This window comes from Idiotropiscis lumnitzeri, chromosome 16 (genome assembly GCF_059441095.1).
Source record: "Idiotropiscis lumnitzeri isolate Australia: NSW breed Sydney's pygmy pipehorse chromosome 16, RoL_Ilum_1.0, whole genome shotgun sequence".
NCBI classification, from domain to species: domain Eukaryota; kingdom Metazoa; phylum Chordata; class Actinopteri; order Syngnathiformes; family Syngnathidae; genus Idiotropiscis; species Idiotropiscis lumnitzeri.
This window is the reverse complement of record NC_142406.1, coordinates 102,501-112,500: the sequence shown is the minus strand read 5'-3', so window position 1 is coordinate 112,500 and position 10,000 is coordinate 102,501.

Here is a 10,000-nt window from a genome sequence, read left to right as displayed (position 1 = left end):
GGCCCCTAAGTTTGCCCTTATGGAAGCTCCGGAGGAGGAGTGCATGCTGTGTGACAGTGAAGCCGAATAGGAGCACCTTCCCCGGGCACAGACGGTGCCAAGCGGCCCCTAAGTTTGCCCTTATGGAAGCTCCGGAGGAGGAGTGCATGCTGTGTGACAGTGAAGCCGAATAGGAGCACCTTCCCCGGGCACAGACGGTGCCAAGCGGCCCCTAAGTTTGCCCTTATGGAAGCTCCGGACAGTGAAGCCGAATATGAGCACCTTCCCCGGGCACAGGCGGTGCCAAGTGGCCCCTAAGTCTACCCTCATGGAAGCTCCGGAGGAGGAGGGCGGGCGTGTGTCACACTTAGCCCGAATAGGAGCACCTTCCCCGGGCACAGACGGTGCCAAGCGGCCCCTAAGTTTGCCCTTATGGAAGCTCCGGAGGAGGAGTGCACGCTGTGTGACAGTGAAGCCGAATATGAGCACCTTCCCCGGGCACAGGCGGTGCCAAGCGGCCCCTAAGTTTGCCCTTATGGAAGCTCCGGAGGAGGAGTGCATGCTGTGTGACAGTGAAGCCGAATATGAGCACCTTCCCCGGGCACAGGCGGTGCCAAGCGGCCCCTAAGTTTGCCCAAATGGAAGCTCCGGAGGAGGAGTGCGGGCGTGTGTCACACTTGGCCCGAATAGGAGCACCTTCCCCGGGCACGGGCGGTGCCAAGCGGCCCCTAAGTTTGCCCAAATGGAAGCTCCGGAGGAGGAGTGCATGCTGCCTGACAGTGAAGCCGAATATGAGCACCTTCCCCGGGCACAGGCGGTGCCAAGCGGCCCCTAAGTCTACCCTAATGGAAGCTCCGGAGGAGGAGGGCGGGCGTGTGTCACACTTGGCCCGAATAGGAGCACCTTCCCCGGGCACAGACGGTGCCAAGCGGCCCCTAAGTTTGCCCTTATGGAAGCTCCGGAGGAGGAGTGCATGCTGCCTGACAGTGAAGCCGAATATGAGCACCTTCCCCGGGCACAGGCGGTGCCAAGCGGCCCCTAAGTCTACCCTCATGGAAGCTCCGGAGGAGGAGTGCGGGCGTGTGTCACACTTGGCCCGAATAGGAGCACCTTCCCCGGGCACAGACGGTGCCAAGCGGCCCCTAAGTTTGCCCTTATGGAAGCTCCGGAGGAGGAGTGCATGCTGCCTGACAGTGAAGCCGAATATGAGCACCTTCCCCGGGCACAGGCGGTGCCAAGCGGCCCCTAAGTTTGCCCAAATGGAAGCTCCGGAGGAGGAGTGCGGGCGTGTGTCACACATGGCCCGAATAGGAGCACCTTCCCCGGGCACAGGCGGTGCCAAGCGGCCCCTAAGTTTGCCCAAATGGAAGCTCCGGAGGAGGAGTGCATGCTGCCTGACAGTGAAGCCGAATATGAGCACCTTCCCCGGGCACAGGCGGTGCCAAGCGGCCCCTAAGTTTGCCCAAATGGAAGCTCCGGAGGAGGAGTGCGGGCGTGTGTCACACTTGGCCCGAATAGGAGCACCTTCCCCGGGCACAGACGGTGCCAAGCGGCCCCTAAGTTTGCCCTTATGGAAGCTCCGGAGGAGGAGTGCATGCTGCCTGACAGTGAAGCCGAATATGAGCACCTTCCCCGGGCACAGGCGGTGCCAAGCGGCCCCTAAGTTTGCCCAAATGGAAGCTCCGGAGGAGGAGTGCATGCTGCCTGACAGTGAAGCCGAATATGAGCACCTTCCCCGGGCACAGGCGGTGCCAAGCGGCCCCTAAGTTTGCCCAAATGGAAGCTCCGGAGGAGGAGTGCGGGCGTGTGTCACACTTGGCCCGAATAGGAGCACCTTCCCCGGGCACAGACGGTGCCAAGCGGCCCCTAAGTTTGCCCTTATGGAAGCTCCGGAGGAGGAGTGCATGCTGCCTGACAGTGAAGCCGAATATGAGCACCTTCCCCGGGCACAGGCGGTGCCAAGCGGCCCCTAAGTTTGCCCAAATGGAAGCTCCGGAGGAGGAGTGCATGCTGCCTGACAGTGAAGCCGAATATGAGCACCTTCCCCGGGCACAGGCGGTGCCAAGCGGCCCCTAAGTTTGCCCAAATGGAAGCTCCGGAGGAGGAGTGCGGGCGTGTGTCACACTTGGCCCGAATAGGAGCACCTTCCCCGGGCACAGACGGTGCCAAGCGGCCCCTAAGTTTGCCCTTATGGAAGCTCCGGAGGAGGAGTGCATGCTGCCTGACAGTGAAGCCGAATATGAGCACCTTCCCCGGGCACAGGCGGTGCCAAGCGGCCCCTAAGTCTACCCTCATGGAATCTCCGGAGGAGGAGGGCGGGCGTGTGTCACACTTGGCCCGAATAGGAGCACCTTCCCCGGGCACAGACGGTGCCAAGCGGCCCCTAAGTTTGCCCTTATGGAAGCTCCGGAGGAGGAGTGCATGCTGTGTGACAGTGAAGCCGAATAGGAGCACCTTCCCCGGGCACAGACGGTGCCAAGCGGCCCCTAAGTTTGCCCAAATGGAAGCTCCGGAGGAGGAGTGCATGCTGCCTGACAGTGAAGCCGACTATGAGCACCTTCCCCGGGCACAGGCGGTGCCAAGCGGCCCCTAAGTTTGCCCTTATGGAAGCTCCGGAGGAGGAGTGCGGGCGTGTGTCACACTTGGCCCGAATATGAGCACCTTCCCCGGGCACAGGCGGTGCCAAGCGGCCCCTAAGTTTGCCCTTATGGAAGCTCCGGAGGAGGAGTGCATGCTGTGTGACAGTGAAGCCGAATAGGAGCACCTTCCCCGGGCACAGACGGTGCCAAGCGGCCCCTAAGTTTGCCCTTATGGAAGCTCCGGAGGAGGAGTGCATGCTGTGTGACAGTGAAGCCGAATAGGAGCACCTTCCCCGGGCACAGACGGTGCCAAGCGGCCCCTAAGTTTGCCCTTATGGAAGCTCCGGACAGTGAAGCCGAATATGAGCACCTTCCCCGGGCACAGGCGGTGCCAAGTGGCCCCTAAGTCTACCCTCATGGAAGCTCCGGAGGAGGAGGGCGGGCGTGTGTCACACTTAGCCCGAATAGGAGCACCTTCCCCGGGCACAGACGGTGCCAAGCGGCCCCTAAGTTGTCCCAAATGGAAGCTCCGGAGGAGGAGTGCATGCTGCCTGACAGTGAAGCCGAATATGAGCACCTTCCCCGGGCACAGGCGGTGCCAAGCGGCCCCTAAGTTTGCCCAAATGGAAGCTCCGGAGGAGGAGTGCATGCTGCATGACAGTGAAGCCGAATAGGAGCACCTTCCCCGGGCACAGGCGGTGCCAAGCGGCCCCTAAGTCTACCCTCATGGAAGCTCCGGAGGAGGAGTGCGGGCGTGTGTCACACTTGGCCCGAATAGGAGCACCTTCCCCGGGCACAGGCGGTGCCAAGCGGCCCCTAAGTTTGCCCTTATGGAAGCTCCGGAGGAGGAGTGCATGCTGCCTGACAGTGAAGCCGAATAGGAGCACCTTCCCCGGGCACAGGCGGTGCCAAGCGGCCCCTAAGTTTGCCCTTATGGAAGCTCCGGAGGAGGAGTGCATGCTGCCTGACAGTGAAGCCGAATAGGAGCACCTTCCCCGGGCACAGGCGGTGCCAAGCGGCCCCTAAGTTTGCCCAAATGGAAGCTCCGGAGGAGGAGTGCATGCTGCCTGACAGTGAAGCCGACTATGAGCACCTTCCCCGGGCACAGGCGGTGCCAAGCGGCCCCTAAGTTTGCCCTTATTGAAGCTCCGGAGGAGGAGTGCGGGCGTGTGTCACACTTGGCCCGAATATGAGCACCTTCCCCGGGCACAGGCGGTGCCAAGCGGCCCCTAAGTTTGCCCAAATGGAAGCTCCGGAGGAGGAGTGCGGGCGTGTGTCACACTTGGCCCGAATATGAGCACCTTCCCCGGGCACAGGCGGTGCCAAGCGGCCCCTAAGTTTGCCCAAATGGAAGCTCCGGAGGAGGAGTGCGGGCGTGTGTCACACTTGGCCCGAATAGGAGCACCTTCCCCGGGCACGGGCGGTGCCAAGCGGCCCCTAAGTTTGCCCAAATGGAAGCTCCGGAGGAGGAGTGCATGCTGCCTGACAGTGAAGCCGAATATGAGCACCTTCCCCGGGCACAGGCGGTGCCAAGCGGCCCCTAAGTCTACCCTAATGGAAGCTCCGGAGGAGGAGGGCGGGCGTGTGTCACACTTGGCCCGAATAGGAGCACCTTCCCCGGGCACAGGCGGTGCAAAGCGGCCCCTAAGTCGGTAAAGGTTGAAATAAGTAAATAAATACAAAAAGGACGAGGGGGGGAAAAAAAAGGCAAAAACGTATAAAATTCCCCCATTCATTTCAATGGGCTCGGCCGAATTGGGCTTGCGGGACCGCCGAGGGCACGCCGGAGGGCGGTTGAGTCGGTAAAAGTTGAAATAAATGAATAAATACAAAAAGGACGAGGGGGGGGAAAAAAAGGCAAAAACGTATAAAATTCCCCCATTCATTTCAATGGGCTCGGCCGAATTGGGCTTGCGGGACCGCCGAGGGCACGCCGGAGGGCGGTTGAGTCGGTAAAAGTTGAAATAAATGAATAAATACAAAAAGAACGAGGGGGGGGGGGAAAAAGGCAAAAACGTATAAAATTCCCCCATTCATTTCAATGGGCTCGGCCGAATTGGGCTTGCGGGACCGCCGAGGGCACGCCGGAGGGCGGTTGAGTCGGTAAAAGTTGAAATAAATGAATAAATACAAAAAGAACGAGGGGGGGGAAAAAAAGGCAAAAACGTATAAAATTCCCCCATTCATTTCAATGGGCTCGACCGAATTGGGCTTGCGGGACCGCCGAGGGCACGCCGGAGGGCGGTTGAGTCGGTAAAAGTTGAAATAAATGAATAAATACAAAAAGAACGAGGGGGGGAAAAAAAAGGCAAAAACGTATAAAATTCCCCCATTCATTTCAATGGGCTCGGCTAAAATGGGCCTGCAGTACTGCCGAGAGGCCGCCGGAGGACGCCCTAGTAGGCAAACGTTGATCCCCACACACGAGGGGTCAGTTAGGCGACCAGGGGTAGCGTTTAGGCGACCAGGGGTAGCGTTTAGGTGACCAGGGGAAGCGTTTAGGCGACCAGGGGTAGCGTTTAGGTGACCAGGGGTAGCGTTTAGGCGACCAGGGGTAGCGTTTAGGCGACCAGGGGTAGCGTTTAGGCGACCAGGGGTAGCTTTTAGGCGACCAGGGGTAGCTTTTAGGCGACCAGGGGTAGCGTTTAGGCGACCAGGGGCGTTGCAGTTCCGCCGAATTGCATTAGGGGCGCTGCAGTAGGCAAACGTTCTTCCCCCCTAGTCAGAGGGTCATTTGCCTACTTCCCAGGTTTACCCGGGTTTTCCAAAACACCTGGGGCACATTTTCAGGGATCACGTTTTTAGAAACAAAAATATTCATAATTTCTTCTAAGTCCCCTTTCCAGCGGGGAACTTTGAAACATTGTATCCGACCACTGAAGGCTGTTGGCGGGCACGGCGCGGCAAACAGCCCGCACTCAGGCATGGAGCTCCGGGGAAAGTTGCCTAATTTCTTCTAAGTCCCCTTTCCAGCGGGGAACTTTGAAACATTGTATCCGACCGTGGAAGGCTGTTGGCGGGCACGGCGCGGCTCATAGCCGGCCCTCAGGCACGGAGCTCCGGGTGAATTTTCACAAATTTCTTCTAAGTCCCCTTTCCAGCGGGGAACTTTGAAACATTGTATCCGACCGTGGAAGGCTGTTGGCGGGCACGGCGCGGCTCATAGCCGGCCCTCAGGCACGGAGCTCCGGGTGAATTTCCACAAATTTCTTCTAAGTCCCCTTTCCAGCGGGGAACTTTGAAACATTGTATCCGACCGTGGAAGGCTGTTGGCGGGCACGGCGCGGCTCATAGCCGGCCCTCGGGCACGGAGCTCCGGGTGAATTTTCACAAATTTCTTCTAAGTCCCCTTTCCAGCGGGGAACTTTGAAACATTGTATCCGACCGTGGAAGGCTGTTGGCGGGCACGGCGCGGCTCATAGCCGGCCCTCAGGCACGGAGCTCCGGGTGAATTTTCACAAATTTCTTCTAAGTCCCCTTTCCAGCGGGGAACTTTGAAACATTGTATCCGACCGTGGAAGGCTGTTGGCGGGCACGGCGCGGCTCATAGCCGGCCCTCAGGCACGGAGCTCCGGGTGAATTTTCACAAATTTCTTCTAAGTCCCCTTTCCAGCGGGGAACTTTGAAACATTGTATCCGACCGTGGAAGGCTGTTGGCGGGCACGGCGCGGCTCATAGCCGGCCCTCAGGCACGGAGCTCCGGGTGAATTTCCACAAATTTCTTCTAAGTCCCCTTTCCAGCGGGGAACTTTGAAACATTGTATCCGACCGTGGAAGGCTGTTGGCGGGCACGGCGCGGCTCATAGCCGGCCCTCGGGCACGGAGCTCCGGGTGAATTTTCACAAATTTCTTCTAAGTCCCCTTTCCAGCGGGGAACTTTGAAACATTGTATCCGACCGTGGAAGGCTGTTGGCGGGCACGGCGCGGCTCATAGCCGGCCCTCGGGCACGGAGCTCCGGGTGAATTTTTACAAATTTCTTCTAAGTCCCCTTTCCAGCGGGGAACTTTGAAACATTGTATCCGACCGTGGAAGGCTGTTGGCGGGCACGGCGCGGCTCATAGCCGGCCCTCAGGCACGGAGCTCCGGGTGAATTTCCACAAATTTCTTCTAAGTCCCCTTTCCAGCGGGGAACTTTGAAACATTGTATCCGACCGTGGAAGGCTGTTGGCGGGCACGGCGCGGCTCATAGCCGGCCCTCGGGCACGGAGCTCCGGGTGAATTTTCACAAATTTCTTCTAAGTCCCCTTTCCAGCGGGGAACTTTGAAACATTGTATCCGACCGTGGAAGGCTGTTGGCGGGCACGGCGCGGCTCATAGCCGGCCCTCAGGCACGGAGCTCCGGGTGAATTTCCACAAATTTCTTCTAAGTCCCCTTTCCAGCGGGGAACTTTGAAACATTGTATCCGACCGTGGAAGGCTGTTGGCGGGCACGGCGCGGCTCATAGCCGGCCCTCGGGCACGGAGCTCCGGGTGAATTTTCACAAATTTCTTCTAAGTCCCCTTTCCAGCGGGGAACTTTGAAACATTGTATCCGACCGTGGAAGGCTGTTGGCGGGCACGGCGCGGCTCATAGCCGGCCCTCGGGCACGGAGCTCCGGGTGAATTTTCACAAATTTCTTCTAAGTCCCCTTTCCAGCGGGGAACTTTGAAACATTGTATCCGACCGTGGAAGGCTGTTGGCGGGCACGGCGCGGCTCATAGCCGGCCCTCAGGCACGGAGCTCCGGGTGAATTTCCACAAATTTCTTCTAAGTCCCCTTTCCAGCGGGGAACTTTGAAACATTGTATCCGACCGTGGAAGGCTGTTGGCGGGCACGGCGCGGCTCATAGCCGGCCCTCGGGCACGGAGCTCCGGGTGAATTTTTACAAATTTCTTCTAAGTCCCCTTTCCAGCGGGGAACTTTGAAACATTGTATCCGACCGTGGAAGGCTGTTGGCGGGCACGGCGCGGCTCATAGCCGGCCCTCAGGCACGGAGCTCCGGGTGAATTTTCACAAATTTCCTCTAAGTCCCCTTTCCAGCGGGGAACTTTGAAACATTGTATCCGACCGTGGAAGGCTGTTGGCGGGCACGGCGCGGCTCATAGCCGGCCCTCAGGCACGGAGCTCCGGGTGAATTTTCACAAATTTCTTCTAAGTCCCCTTTCCAGCGGGGAACTTTGAAACATTGTATCCGACCGTGGAAGGCTGTTGGCGGGCACGGCGCGGCTCATAGCCGGCCCTCGGGCACGGAGCTCCGGGTGAATTTTTACAAATTTCTTCTAAGTCCCCTTTCCAGCGGGGAACTTTGAAACATTGTATCCGACCGTGGAAGGCTGTTGGCGGGCACGGCGGGGCTCATAGCCGGCCCTCGGGCACGGAGCTCCGGGTGAATTTTTACAAATTTCTTCTAAGTCCCCTTTCCAGCGGGGAACTTTCAAACATTGTATCCGACCACTGAAGGCTGTTGGCGGGCGCGGCGCGGCTCACAGCCCGCCCTCAGGCACGGAGCTCCGGGGAAATTTGCCTCATTTCTTCTAAGTCCCCTTTCCAGCGGGGACCTTTCAAACATTGTATCCGACCACTGAAGGCTGTTGGCGGACGCGGCGCGGCTCACAGCCCGCCCTCAGGCACGGAGCTCCGGGGAAATTTGCCTCATTTCTTCTAAGTCCCCTTTCCAGCGGGGAACTTTCAAACATTGTATCCGACCACTGAAGGCTGTTGGCGGACGCGGCGCGGCTCACAGCCCGCCCTCAGGCACGGAGCTCCGGGGGAATTTCCCCCTCATTTCTTCTAAGTCCCCTTTCCAGCGGGGAACTTTCAAACATTGTATCCGACCGTGGAAGGCTGTTGGCGGGCACGGCGCGGCTCATAGCCGGCCCTCAGGCACGGAGCTCCGGGTGAATTTGACAAATTCCTTCTAAGTCCCCTTTCAAGCGGGGAACTTTGAAACATTGTATCCGACCGTGGAAGGCTGTTGGCGGGCACGGCGCGGCTCATAGCCGGCCCTCAGGCACGGAGCTCCGGGTGAATTTTTACAAATTTCTTCTAAGTCCCCTTTCCAGCGGGGAACTTTGAAACATTGTATCCGACCACTGAAGGCTGTTGGCGGACGCGGCGCGGCTCACAGCCCGCCCTCAGGCACGGAGCTCCGGGGAAATTTGCCTCATTTCTTCTAAGTCCCCTTTCCAGCGGGGACCTTTCAAACATTGTATCCGACCACTGAAGGCTGTTGGCGGGCGCGGCGCGGCTCACAGCCCGCCCTCAGGCACGGAGCTCCGGGGAAATTTGCCTCATTTCTTCTAAGTCCCCTTTCCAGCGGGGAACTTTCAAACATTGTATCCGACCACTGAAGGCTGTTGGCGGGCGCGGCGCGGCTCACAGCCCGCCCTCAGGCACGGAGCTCCGGGGAAATTTGCCTCATTTCTTCTAAGTCCCCTTTCCAGCGGGGAACTTTCATACATTGTATCCGACCACTGAAGGCTGTTGGCGGACGCGGCGCGGCTCACAGCCCGCCCTCAGGCACGGAGCTCCAGGGGGAATTTGCCCCCTCATTTCTTCTAAGTCCCCTTTAGGCGACCAGGGGTTGACAATTTAGGTGACCAGGGGTTGACAATTTAGGCGACCAGGGGTGACTTTTAGGCGACCAGGGGTGAGGTTTAGGCGACCAGGGGTGAGGTTTAGGCGACCAGGGGTAGCGTTTAGGCGACCAGGGGCGTTGCAGTTCCGCCGAATTGCATTAGGGGCGCTGCAGTAGGCAAACGTTTTTACCCCTAGTCAGAGGGTCATTTGCCTACTTCCCAGGTTTACCCGGGTTTTCCAAAACACCTGGGGCACATTTTTAGGAACCACGTTTTTAGAAACAAAAATTCTTCTATGTCCACCTCCGTGAAAGAAATTGCCCAATGGTTCCCGCGGAAGAGAGCTGCCAGGCGGACGCATACTGCAATAACGGCCGCCCTGGCGCTCTGGTGGATGTTATCCTCGAAATTTCTTCTATGTGCCCATTCCAGCGGGCAACTTGCGAACAATGGTGTCCGACCATGGAAGGCTGTTGGCGGACGCGGCGCGGCTCACAGCCCGCCCTCAGGCACGGAGCTCCGGGGGAATTTTCCCCTCATTTCTTCTAAGTCCCCATTCCAGCGGGGAGCTTGCAAACGTGGTATCCGACCACTGAAGGCTGTTGGCGGGCACGGCCCCACCAGCGCAACACGGCACTTCCTATGACTCGGGTCCGACGCAGGAGGAGCGGTCCTCCCGGCCCCACCACACGGCACTTCCTATGACTCGGGTCCGACGCAGGAGGAGCGGTCCTCCCGGCCCCGCCACACGGCACTTCCTATGACTCGGGTCCGACGCAGGAGGAGCGGTCCTCCCGGCCCCGCCACACGGCACTTCCTATGACTCGGGTCCGACGCAGGAGGAGCGGTCCTCCCGGCCCCGCCACACGGCACTTCCCATGAC